Below are 14,363 nucleotides of genomic sequence, written 5' to 3' on the forward strand. Positions count from 1 at the left end.
AGGTTGACAGTGCGGCAGAGAGGGATTGAGATAGGCACTCAGCATTGGTGAGATAGGAAGCCACCCCAAAAGGTAACAGGGCCTTACTTATACAAAAGTAGGCATATAACCCTGCACTGGAAGTGCTATTCTCTATTTCCATGTCAGGGAAGGTTATATGATACATATTCTTGGGTGGCTTTATCATTCTCAAATAAGATTTACTTTGGTGTTGACTGTTGGTGCCTTTGATGTTTCTGTATTCATAGGGCCTTGTTCTTTTTCTTCTGTCATTATTGGAGGCAGGGTCAGACTTGGCCCTAGGCTGATCTAGAAACCATCTCAGACCAGAAAACTCAACCTCCCAGTTGACACAATTAATGGTGTGGGACAACACACACCCTTAAAGACTTTGACTTTAATAAATTACCTGCTTTTAATCCCCACTCTTACATAAATATTCTGTGTTTGTTTGGATTGAGTGTGTATATTGCTCAGCTGAATTTTAGAATTTGCCAGTGTATTGTTACACTTAGTCTATGAGAATACTTGAATAGCAGGCAATCTCAACATTTCAGGCCACTTCTGCTGTTTTCTTGGAGTATAAGAGCTACACTTGGTACCTTAAACCCATACCCTTAAGATATATAAAGTCAGATTTACACAGTTAAAAACACTTCAGATAAATAGAAAACCCAAGCATCAAATTAACTCAAGATGGGGGCTGGAGAGATGGCTTAGCTTTCAAGCCTGTGAAGCCTAAGCACCCTGGTTGGAGGCTTGATTCCCCAGGACCCACGTTAGCCAGATGCACAAGGGGGTGCATGCATCTGGAGTTTGTTTGCAGTGGCTGGAAGCCCTGGCATGCCCATTCTCCCTCTCTCTCTCTTTCTCTCCTTCTTCCTCTCTGTCTGTCGTTCTCAAATAAATAAGTAAAAATAAACAATAAAATGAAAATTAACTCAAGATGTAAAAATCTCTACATTATAATACAAGAAACATAAAAAATGAGGACAATACAAACCCACCAAAAATTATAAATCCATTGGAAATGAGACTGTTTCAGATAAAATGCCTGGCAATGATTTCCAAAAAAATGGATAATATCTATAATCAAAGGAATCAATGAATAAAACAAACTCCTGAAGGTGAACACAGGAAACAACTTATTGAAATAAGGGCATTAATAAAAGAAATGAGAAACTAAATAGAAATAATGAAAAAAATACCAATATGAAATATTAGAAATGAAGAATAGAGTAAGTCAAATACAAAACTCTGTAGAAAGTCTCACCAGAAGCATGGATCAAGGAGGGGACAGAATAACCAAATTAGAAGTCCAGGTGGCAGATCTAATACAGTCCAACAAAGGGAAAGAGAAACTAATAGGAAGGCATGGGTGGGAAGTTCCAGACGTTTGGGATAGTATAAAGAGATCAAACATAAATATTCAGGACATAGAAGAATTTCATTCCAAATACATAGCAAGTATCTTCAACAAAATCATAGAAGGAAACTTCCCTCAAATAGGGAAAGAGATGTCAATACAGATACAGGAAGCCTTAAGAATACCAAACAGACAAAATCAAAAAAGAACCTCTTATCATTATATTATAATTAAACTACAGAACACACAATCCAAAGAAAATATATTGAAAGCAGTTAAAGAGAAAAATAAAATCACATACAAAGGCGAGCCCATCAGGATCACAGCAGATTACTCAACACAAACTTTAAAAGCCAGAAGGGCTTGGAATGATGTATTGCGAGTTCTGAGAGGTAACAACTGTCTGCCAAGATTACTTTATCCTATGAAGCTATCCATCCAAATTGATGAAGAAATAAGGATGTTCCATTAAAAAATAAGGCCAAAGGAATATATGAACACTAAACCAGCTCTATAGAAAATACTTGAAAGGATCCTCCATGTATGAAAGAAAGAAAAGCACACAAATAAGGAATGTAATACACTATATAAATGAAATGACAAAAATGACATAATCATCTCAATGGATGCCGAAAAGGCATTTGACAAAATCCAACATCCCTTCATGATAAAAGTTCTACAGAAACGGAATAGAAGGAACATATATCAACATAATAAAGGCTATTTATGACAAACCTACAGCCAACACAATACTAAATGGGGAAAAACTTGTAATGTTTCCACTAAAATCGGGAACAAAACAATAGGGTCCATTGTCCCCACTTTTATTTAAAATAGTACTGGAAGTCCTGGCTATCACAATGAGACAAAAGACAGACATTTAAAAAATACAAATTGGAAAGGAAGAGAACAAATGATCATTACTTGCCGAAGATAATTCTATCCATAAAGGACCGTAAAGACTCTACCAGCAAACTGTTAGAGCTGCACAATTCTTTCAGCAATATAGCCTGATACAAAATAAACACAAAAATCAGTAGCCTTACTATATGCTAACAACAACATGCAACATGCTCAGCATGAAATCAGGGAATAACTTGCATTCACAATTGCCTCAAAAATAAAATAAAATAAGGTACCTTAGAATAAGACTAACCAAAGATATGAAGGATCTCTACAATGAAAATTTTAAAACACTCAAGCGAGGAATTGCAGAAGACATTAGGAAATGGAAAGACATCCCATGTTCTTGGATTGGAAGATCCAATATTTTGAAAATGGCAATCTTAGCAAAAGCAATCTACACATTTAATGCAATCCCCATCAAAAGTCCACTGGCACTCTTCACAGAAATAGAAAAAAAAAAACTATCCTAAAATTCATCTGAAAGAAAAAATTACATAAATATGCAAAAGAATTTTGCACAAGAAAAATAGGGCTGGTAGTATTACCATACCTGATTTTAACCTATACTACAGAGCCATAGTAACAAAAAGTAGCATGGTATGGGCACAAAAACAGACATAAAGATCATTGGAATATAATACAGGACCCAGATGAACGTCAAGGCAGCTACAGCCACCTGATCTTCAACAAAAATACTCATTGGAGAAAAGACAGCCTCTTCAACAAATGGTCTTGGGAAAATTGTTTTGTATCTGTAGAATGATAAAAATAGATCCTTATCTCTCTCCATTCACAAGAATTAAGTCAAAATGGAACAAAGACCTTAATATCACACCTGAAACTCTGAAACTGCTACAGGACAAAGCAGGGGAAATTCTTCAACATATTGGCATAGGCAACAACTTTCTGAATATAACCCCAGTTGCTCAAGAAATAACACTAGTCAACCACTGGGACCTCATGAAATTACAATGCTTTTGTACAGCAAATGACACTGTGAATAGAACAAAGAGACAACCTACAAAATGGGAGGAAAGCCTTGCCAGCTATACATCTGACAGAGGATTACTATCTAGGATATACAAAGAGCTCAAATCCTAAACTAAATGATAAGAAATCAAAAAACCCAATTAAAAATGGGCTATGTAACTAAATAGAAAGTTCGCAAAAGAATAAATACATATGGCCTATAAATATCTTAAAAATGTTTTATAACCCAGTTCCTTGCATAGACAGTTTGTGGGCAGGTGCAGAGTGGAGTGAGTATGAAAGATTCTTGTTCCCTGACTCCTCACAGTTCCGTGGTCCTGGTAGGTCTGGTCCAAGTGTGCCTTGGTTGGGGAGGCCTGGTCCCTGTATGGCCTATGGAATCAGGCCTTTTGCTCTGGCATTCTGACTGGCCACTGGGTATGTCCCTGTTCACCTGAGTCAAAGGGTGCATGGGCCAAAGGACAAAAACTTGTTTCTTCCTCAATAAAATAAAGAGTCTCCCTAAAATGGGTAGACCACAAGGCAAAAAAGCCAACACATGTCAGAAACCTGAGAGATCTCCACCAAGGATGTCTCATCCTATAGAACCCAAATTGAGCTGGTACCATAGAAACCTATATCCTAGAAGTTAGACTGAAAGGTTGAACCCTCAACAGGACCTTAGGGGGAGTACCTGAATCAAAGGGCCTTGGAGAGGGTGAGATGAAGCCTAACTTTGAATTTCTCCTGTTTCTCCTTTTTTATGCCTTTTTATTTTTTCTTTTTCTTTTCCTTTGGCACTGGTCTGTAATTCCCTGTGCCAGGATGTAGTTAACATCCCCAATGAGCTGTTGATCAGACAGACCTACAAGGTCTTTGAAAACAACAAGATAGACTTCTGTCAGAGCGCTTGATTACTCACTCACCAGAGGTTAATGTAAGACCCTAATGCTGAAGTCACCATACACTGTCAGATTCTTGAAGAGAGCCAGTCCCCAGACACTTAGCCCATCTAGTGCTGGAAGGTGATACACAAAATCTAAGCCACTCAGAAGAAAAAACAACCTGATGTGATAGTCACACAGGTGCAATAGAGGCTCACCCAGCCATGGTGGGTAACCTACTTGGATTGGCTAACAGATCCACTCAGTGAAAAGGAAACCATATCTGCAAGTAGGAAACAAGTCAGAATCATATACAGATAATGATTCTGCTTTCCAATGTCAAGCTCCCATTAATCTTGGGCTGTAAGAGGGTCTAGAACTTTTAAATTCTCTCTAAATTAATAATGGTTATCCCATTTAACTTGAGCTGACTTCACTCTCTGTTGGAAAATCAGCTTCTCTTTTTCAGATGGGAGCAGGACTTGACTCATTGCACTTCACCCTGGCTCCAGCTGGAATCACAGAGGAATTGGGGAAATGAGCAAGAATACTGCTTTCTTAGTGAATTTGATATAAGCACAAAGGACAAGGAGATAGACACAGAGGACACTCAACACCTATCAAAGCAGAGTTCCAGAGGCTCCTAAGAGCCCATCACTGAAGTAGACTTAAAATGCACCCAGTGGGTCAGGGAATTTTGCAGAAGAGGGGCCAGAAAAATTGTTAGAGCCACAAGTTGGGACATTATGCACGGAGACATTGCCTCTCTCCCATAACTGACTGATGCCCCCACAATGCATGACCCACAATCTCCATGTGGTTTACCTGCATCCCCAATGAGGAAGGCCTCTTCAGAAAAAGGGCAAGGATGAGGGAAATATGGTACCAATATATATTGTTTACATGCTAAATATTTCCATATCTAATAAAAATAAATTTAAAAAATGATCTATATATCCTTTGCCATCAGGAAAATACAAATAAAAACCACATTGAGATACCATCTCACTCCTGTCAGAATGGCTATTATCATGTAACTAAATGACAACAAATGCTGGCAAGGATTCAGAAAAGAGGAACTTTCTACACTGTTGGTGGGAATGAAATCTGGTACAGTCATTGTGACAATCAGTGTGGTGATTCCTGAGAGAGCTAATAATTGATTTACCACATGACCCAGCTATACAACTCCTAAGTGCATATGGTGATATGATTGAGGTGTCCTGCATAAACTTAGGTGTTCTAAATGCTAGGTCCTCAGCTGATGGCATTTTTGTAATTGAAGCCTCCTAGAGGCAGTGTATTGTGGGGGTGGGCTTATGGGCTTTTAGGCAGGACACTCTCCTATTGCTGTTGTCCATCTGATTTTGGTGAGGAGGTGATGTCCACCCTATACTAATGTCATCACTTTCCCCTGCCTTCATGGGCCTTCCCTCAATTCTGTAAGCCAAAATAAACCTGTTCTTCCTACAAGCTGTTCTTGGTCAGGTGTTTTCTGCCTGCAATTAGAACCTGACTGCAACAGTAATGCTTGGTACTGAGAAGTGGGATTATTGCTGCTAGAAACCTGACTGTGTGGCTTTTGGCTTTTTGTAGCTGATTTTATTTATGCATTTATTTATTTATTTATTTGAGAGCAACAGCCACAGAAAGACAGATAGAGGGAGAGAGAGAGAATGGGCGCACCAGGGCTTCCAGCCTCTGCAAACGAACTCCAGACACGTGCACCCTCTTGTGCATCTGGCTAACGTGGGACCTGGGGAACCGAGCCTCGAACCAGGGTCCTTAGGCTTCACAGGCAAGCGCTTAACCGCTAAGCCATCTCTCCAGCCCTTATTTATGCATTTATTTGACAGAGAGAGGGAGAAAGAGAGAGAGAGAGAGAGAGAGAGAGAGAATGGGTATGTCAGGGCCTCCAGCCACTGCAAATGAACTCCAGACATGTGTGCCCCCTTATGCATCTGGCTTATGTGGGTCCTGGGGAATTGAAAAATGGGTCCTTTGGCTTGGCAGGCAAATGCCTTAACTGCTAAGCAATCACTCCAGCCCCCTTGTAACTGATTTTTTGAAAGGAATATGGAAGGATTTGAAACCTTGGCCTATGAGATGTCTTGCAGTGTTGTAAGTACAGCTTGAATGATTCTGGTCAGAGTTGAATAACCTGAATGCAGTAAGAACTATGGACTATGAGGTTTAGATTATGAGGGTGAGAAAGAGCTTTGCCTGGACTGGGTTAGAAGCAGTTTGTGTAAGAGACCTGATATTATGCCTGTGTCCTGAGAACTTGTGCAGGGTTGATTGTGTAGAAATGGACTGGTGTGAGCAGAGGGAAAAATATCGAATCTGTGGGCTGAAACTTCTGCCCATTTGACTGCAATTGTTTGAGGGATTACAGCCATTAGGATTGGGCTATCTGATCTGCACTGGGACAATAAGAAGAATTCGGAGTCTTTTGAAGGGGCCTAAATGCTGAAGGAATGTCCTGTTCTGGATTAATGAATTGGGAGCCTACCTCATACTATGGAGTATAACAAATACAGGAAAGAGAAGGACTTTGAATTTGCAACATGGATTTGTATTTTGGAAATGGCCATGATGTAGGTTTGTTGATTGCCTCCATGGAGACCCAGTGGAGACATGAGGATAAACCATGGATTGTATTGAAGACCCAGTGAAGATGCCGGGACTATGAGATGGCTGCCAAGGAGAGGCTGCTGGCACCAGATAAAGATTTCTGGGAATGTTAGTAGCCTAACTGGAGGGGAGGAATTGGAACTCCAAAGACTTGTGACTTGTTAGAATTATCAGACTTAGACACATGCCATAGATTAGAGTTGTTGGACTTAGAGCTACAGAGTTTGATGTTGCCCTGTTTAACTCTTGTATTAGTTGAACATTTCTTTGCTATACCCTATGCCATCTTTTGCAGTGTGAATTTTTCTTTTGTGTCATATGGTTTGGGGGGTGTTTTTTTGTATTTGTGTTTTTTTCTTGATTTATAAGATCTTGAACTATGGGATCCTTGAACATCATTGGGATTGATTATAAACTATGGGAACTTTTAAAGTTGAATGAATACATTGCATTTTATATCACATATGCTTATCAGTGTATGGAGGCCAGGGATGGAATATGGTGGTTTGATTCAGGTTTCACCCAATAAACTTAGGTGTCCTGAATGCTAGGACCCCAGCTGATGGAAATTTGGTAACTAAAGCCTCTTGGAGGCAGTGTATTGTTGGTGGCAGGCTTATGGGTATCATAGCCAGCTTCCTCTTGCCAGTGTTTGGCACACACTACTATTGTTCTTGTTTATCTGATGTTGGCCAGGAGAGGATGTCCATCCTCTGCTCATGTCATCATTTTCCCTTTCCATCATGGGGCTTCCCCTCAAGTCTGTAAGCCAAAATAAACCTTTTCTTCCCACAAGCTTCTCATATTTGGGTATTTTCTGCCATCATGTGAACCTGACTCCAATAGTATATGTCCTAAGGACTCATCACACTACCTTAGAGATACTTGCACATCCATGTTCATTGCTGCTCTATTCACAATAGCTAGGAAATGGAATCAGTCAAGATGTCCTTCAACTGATAAGTGGATAATGAATATGTGGCACATTTATACAATGGAATTCTATTCAACAGTAAAGAAAAATGAAATTTCCAGGGAAATGGATGGACTTGGAAAGGATTATACTTAGTGAGGTAACCCAGGCCCAGAAAGCCAAGTGCTGCATGTTCACTCTGGTATGTGGAGTCTAGCTACAAATATTTGGACTAGTATTTAAGTTGGAATAAAATTTGGTAGCAGGGGCTAGTAAACTAGAAGGGGGCGATATGGAGGGAAGAAATGGGAGGAATTAAGGGAATGGTATTGCGTGTGTGTTTGTGTGTGTGTGTGTGTGTGTGTGTGTGTGTGTGTGTGTGTAGAAGAACAGATTACTCAGGGTGGGAAGGCCTAAGTGAGGTCAGGGGAAGTGACTGAGTAAAGTAAATATGGGGGGACATTTAATTAAACTTGAAGAGGCTATGAATAAATCATATGGGAACCTGCTTTTTTGGACAATGGCTCATCCAGAAGCCATAGATTGTTACTAGAAAAAATTTCAGTGCCAGGGATAGGATACCTTCCAGTAAGTTGTTGGCCAGAGAAGTCCTTAATGCACCAAAACATTACAGGTCATTGCCAAGGTTCTTAGTTTCCCACCAGAAATCGATGGAAAAACCCTATTTCTGAAGAGTCCACATGCTTGGATTTCACTGAGAAATCTTTCTGGAGTTGAGCTGAAAACATACTCCCTGTAGACAATCTGACAGAAACCTGGAAAATAATTATGCTGCATGCATCTCCATAGGAGAGATACAGTGGAGATACACAGCACTGGACACTGAAAGCCTTAAGTTGGGTCAGCCAGGCCAAATGAGCCAACAGGTGCAATAGTTGCATGCAATAAGTGCATGTCTGTTATGGAGGAAATCAACCACTATCTAATTGGACTGGACACCCACTCCATAGGAGAAAATACATGCCTGATACTGAAAACCTATGAGGGGGGAAGTCATGAGCCCTAAGGATATAATACCTGCTGATGTCTGGCTAAAAGTATATATCATGCTCACCAAACTGTCTGGTAAGTACTTTTCTTAATGTTCATGCCCATATATTAATGCTACTCTCACTTTTGGTTAGAGAAGCTTCTCTTTTCAGATGGCAGCGACCTCCGGGCTGATCCAAAGGCACTGTAATGCTGAGAAGAAGTGACAAAGGAGTGCTCAGCACTGAAATATCTTTATCACATCTTTTAAAGCTCAGGATCCATTGTAGAAGAGGTATGGAAGACAATGTAAGAGCCAAAGGAAGTGTAGGGCTCCTTACAATACACTCTTCCAGACACACAAATCTTAGATATACATGACCTTTCAGTGCCTGGCACTATCTATACAAGACCAGAAATGTTTATGATAAAAGAGACTGAGAGGGGGAAGGTATATGATGGAGAGTGGCGTTGTAAAGGGGAAATTAAGGGGGAGGTAATTATCATGGTTTATGGTTTATAATTATGGAAGCTGTCAATAATGAAAAATGAAAAAATGAGCTAATGATAGCTTTCAAATGAAGAAAATAGAAATTATCAATAAATTGAAAGCAATTAAAAAGGACAACTTAGGCCACAAGGGAATGATTGAACAAGAAGACATCACAATCATAAATCTAATGCACCAAACATAGGTGCACCACATTTTCTAAAACAAAACCTACTTGACAAATCAGAAATAAATATCAACACCATCATAGTAGGGCACCTCAATTCCCAACTATCATCATTAGACAGATCATCCAAGCAGAAAATCAACAAGGAAATAATAGAGCTTAACACCACCATAGAAATTAGACCTAACAGACATCGACAGAACATTCCACCCCAATTCTATGGAATATGCATTCTTCTCAGCAGCCCACAGTGCTTTAAAGCTAGAAATTAACAACATAAACTGCACAATCTCTGGGAGACTGAACAGCATGCTACTAATCAATGAATGGATCATAGAAGAAATCGAAAAGGAAATTGGAAATTTTCTTGAACTTAATGAAAATACAACCTACCAGAATTTATGGGACACAATGAAGGGGAAAATTTACAGCAGTAAATGCCCTCACAACAAAGACAGAGAGGTTTCAAATTAATAACCTAACCATGCACCTAAAGTTGTTAGAAAAACAACAACAATCCAACCCTAATATGTATAGATGGAATGAAATAATTAAGATCAGAGAATAAATTCATGAATTGGAAGCTAAGAAACATGATGAAATGAAGAGCTGGTTCTTTGGAAAAAATAAACAAAATTCATAAACCCCTGTCCAACTTGATTAAACAAAAAGGAAAAGTCTCAAGATAACAAAATTAGAAATGAAAAGGGGGATGTCACAACAAACATCAATGAAATTGGAAGAATAATCAGGACATGTTTCTAAAACCTCTACTCCACAAAATTGGATAACCTGGAGGAAATGGACCAATTTATATATACACTACCTAGCAAAACTCAGTCCAGAGCAGATAGATCTCCCAAACAACCCCATTACATCCATCAACATTGGAAATGTCAGGACTGAGGAGATAACATAGTGGTTAAGATGCTTGCCTACAAAGCCAAAGAATCCAGTTCAATTCCCCAGGACCCATGTAAGTCAGATGCACAAGGTGGTGCATGCATTTGTAGTTCACATGCAGTGGTTAGAGGCCTGTGCATGGCCATTTTCTCTCTTTCTCTCTCTCTCTCTCCCAAACCTTCATTGAAGAACTGAAACCTTTTTATCTCAAGCTATTTCTCATAATCAGAGCACAGAGAACCCTCCTCAGCTCCTTCTATGATATTAGAATCACCCTAATACCAAAACTAGACTGTGATACAAGAAATGAAATCTTTAGACCTATATCTGCGATGAGGTTGGATGCAAATATCCTGAACAAAATCCTCATAAACTGAATTTAATAATGCATTAAAAGCATTATCTGGGCTGAAGAGATGGCTTAACAGTTAAGGCACTTGCCTATGAGGCTTGAGAACCCATGTTTGACTCTCAAGGTCCCACATAAGCCAGACCCCCATGTTACACAATGTCTAGTATTTGACTGCAATGGCTGGAGGCCCTGACATACCAATTCTCTCTCTATCTTTGCCTTTCACTCTTGCTCTCTCTCTCATAAAAATTACAAAACAAAGCATTATCTAAACTGACCAAACAGGATTCATCCAAGGGAGGGAGGGATGGTTCACCATATGCAAATTGATTAATGTAATGCACCTCATAAGTAAACATAAACACAAGAACCACATAATCATCTCAATAGATGCAGAGAGGCCTTCAAAAAAGTACATCACTTCTTGATCAGAACACTGGAGATTATAGGCATGGAAGGTTTATATTTCAACATTATAAAGGCTATACACAAATCATCTAAGCCCAAATCATACTTAATGGGGCAATATTCAAGGTATCCCACTAAGATTAGGAACAAGACAGGAGTGCCCACTCTCACCACTGTGCTTCAGCATAGTACTGGAAATCCTAGCCCAAGCAATAAGGTGAGAGAAAGATATAAACAGTATACAAATGGAAAGGAAGAAGTCAAATTGGCAATATTTGGAGACTGCATAATCCTATACATCAGTGACATGAAAGACTCTAACACAAAACTCCTAAAGGTAATATACTCCTTAGGCAAAGTGGCACTATACAAAATCAACATACAAAATTCATTAGTCATCTTATATGCAAAATACAAATATACACAGAGAGAAATCAGTTAGGCTGTCCCATTTTCAATATCCACACAAAAAAGTCAAATACTATGGAATACCACTAACCAAAGAATTAAAGACCTACATACTGAAAACATAAAACCATTAAAGAAAGAAATTGAGGATGACATGAGAAGATGGAAAGACCTTCCATGTTCCAGGTTAGGTAGAATTATTACTGTAAAAATGGCAATCCTAACAAAAGAAATATACAGATTCAGCACAGTACCAATAAAAATCCCAGAATTATTCTTATGGAGACAGAAAAAATTATCTCAAAATTTATATGGAATGACAGAAGTCCTCATATGTCCAAGAAAAACCTTAGCAAAAACAAAAACACCTCTGGAGGTATCACCATACCCAATGTAAAGCTATACTACAAAGCCATAGTAACAAAACCAGCATGGCACTGGCCCCCAAACAAACATATAGACCAATGGAACAGAACAGAAGACCCAGCTCTTAATTCAAGTAACCACAGCTACTTGATCTTTCACAAAGGAGCCAACAACTTTTACTGGAAAAAGGACATCATCTTCAATAAATGGTGCTGGTCAAATTGAATAATCACATGTAGAAAAAATGAAACTAGACCCACTCCTTTCACCATACACAGAAATCAACCCCAAGTGGATTAAAGACCTGAAACCCCAATTGCCTGGAAGAAAAAATAGGGGAAACTCTCCATGATATAGGAGTGGGTAAAGACTCCTGAATAATACTCCAGTAGTCCAGGAAATTAAACAATCACTCAACCATTGAGGTGTCATGAAGTTTAAAAGCTTTTGTACAAACATACTGTAAGCAATCAACCAACTACCCACAGAATGGAAAAATCTTCACCAGCTATACCACTGACAGAGGCCTAATATCTAAAATCTACAAACAACTCAAACAACTAAACATAAAAATAAAATCAAGCAATCCACACAAAATGGGGCAGAGAACTGAATTGGGAATTCTTAATGGAAGAAATAAAAATGGCTAATAGTCACTTAAGAAAGTGTTCAACAACCCTAATCATCAAGGAAATGCAAATGAAAACAACTATGAGATTCCACTTTACTCCAGTCAGGATGGCAATCATTAAAAATCAACCCACAGGGCTGGAGAGATGGCTTAGCACTTAAGGTGCTTGCCTGAAAAGCTAAAGGGCCTCAATTTGATTCCCCAGGACCCACATAAGCCAGATGCACAAGGTGGCACATACATCTAGAGTTTGTTTGCAGTGGCTGGAAGCCCTGGTATGCTCTCTTGCTCGCTCTCTCTCTCTCTCTCTTTCCCTCTTTCAAATAAATAAATAAAAATAAAAATATTTTTTAAAAGTTATAAAATTCCTTAGCCAGGCATGGTGGTGCATGCCTTTAATCCCAGCACTTGGGAGGCAGAGGTAGGAGGATCACCATGAGTTCAAGGCCACTCTGAGAATACAGAATGAATTCTAGATCAGCTTTGGTTAGAGTGAGACCCCACCTCTAAAAACCAAAAAAAAAAAAAAAAAGAGTTATAAAAATCAACCAACAGTAAATATTGGCAAAGATGCAGGGAAAGAGGAACCCTAATTTACTCTTTGTAGGAGTACAAATGTGTACAACCACTATGGAAATGAATATGGTGACTCCTAAAAAAGATGAAAATAGAGCTACCAACTGATCCAGCTCTTTCTCTATTGTACATCAACCCTAAAGGCTCCACTGTTCACTACAGAGATATTTGTTCAATCATGTTCAATTCACAATAGATAAAAACTGGAATCAACCTAGATAACCATCGTTTGATGATTGGATAATGAAGAAGTTGTACATATACACAAGAGAATTCTTCTCAGCAGTAAGGAAACATGATAAAATGAAATTTGTAGGAAACCAATGGACTTTGAACAGATCATACTAAGTGAACAAACAAAGAAAGGTAAATTCCACATGTTCTCCCTTATCTGTGGTTCTTTTTTTTTTTTTTTTCGGTTTTTCGAGGTAGGCTCTCACTCTAGCCCAGGCTGACCTGGAATTCACTATGGAGTCTCAGGGTGGCCTCGAACTCACGGCGATCCTCCTACCTCTGCCTCCCAAGTGCTGGGATTAAAGGCTTGCGCCACCACGCCCGGCGCATCTGTGGTTCTTAACCTGGAACAGCTCAAGTAAACCTGACAGACAACCCCCAGGGTCAGATAATAGGGATGGAAGTTTTTTGGTGAAGGGGGATGGTAGGGTGGGGAAAACACACACCAAAATGAATTTATTCCATAGAAATCTTTTTCCTGGATAGCAGACTAAATTATGAAAACCCTCAAGAGCAGCATGCATGGATTGCTGGGTAAGAAGGGGCCTGGAGAGAGTTTTATGAAGCCTGACCCTAAAACATTTGACTCAGGCTTTTAAGGAGAAATCAATTACAATCCTCACTGAGCTGTTGATCAGAGAGACCTACACGGTCCCCAAAACAAGACAGGCTGCTATTAAAGCACTTTATTAACCACCTGAGGTAAAAGGTATGACCCTACTGTTGAGAATCATATGATGCCAATCAAGAGATCTGGATCAAATCTGAAAGGAAGCCAGTCCCCAGGTGGTCTGCCTGTATAGTGCTGGAAAGCACTACATGAGCTGCTGAGGGAAAATGGCCAACAACCAGGGGACACAAAAGCAACCAACATGACAAAGTGGACCTCCCTGTGAATAGTGCCGCTCAGCCTAGGTGGGTAAGTAATGGCTCTCTGATTGGCTAAGAGTTCTGCTCAGTGGAAAGGAACACTTAGCTGGAACTTGGAACTGAGTCAGAATCTGATGGAGACCAAAATCATGGACTCCAAAAAGAAGCTCCCTTTACTCTTTAGCCAAAAGAGAGGCTACACCCATCTAAATCTCTCTTAACTAATAATGCTTATCCTATTGTACCTATGCTGACCTCAGTCTCCTTTGGAGAATC

This window comes from Jaculus jaculus, chromosome X (genome assembly GCF_020740685.1).
Source record: "Jaculus jaculus isolate mJacJac1 chromosome X, mJacJac1.mat.Y.cur, whole genome shotgun sequence".
Lineage (NCBI taxonomy): Eukaryota > Metazoa > Chordata > Mammalia > Rodentia > Dipodidae > Jaculus > Jaculus jaculus.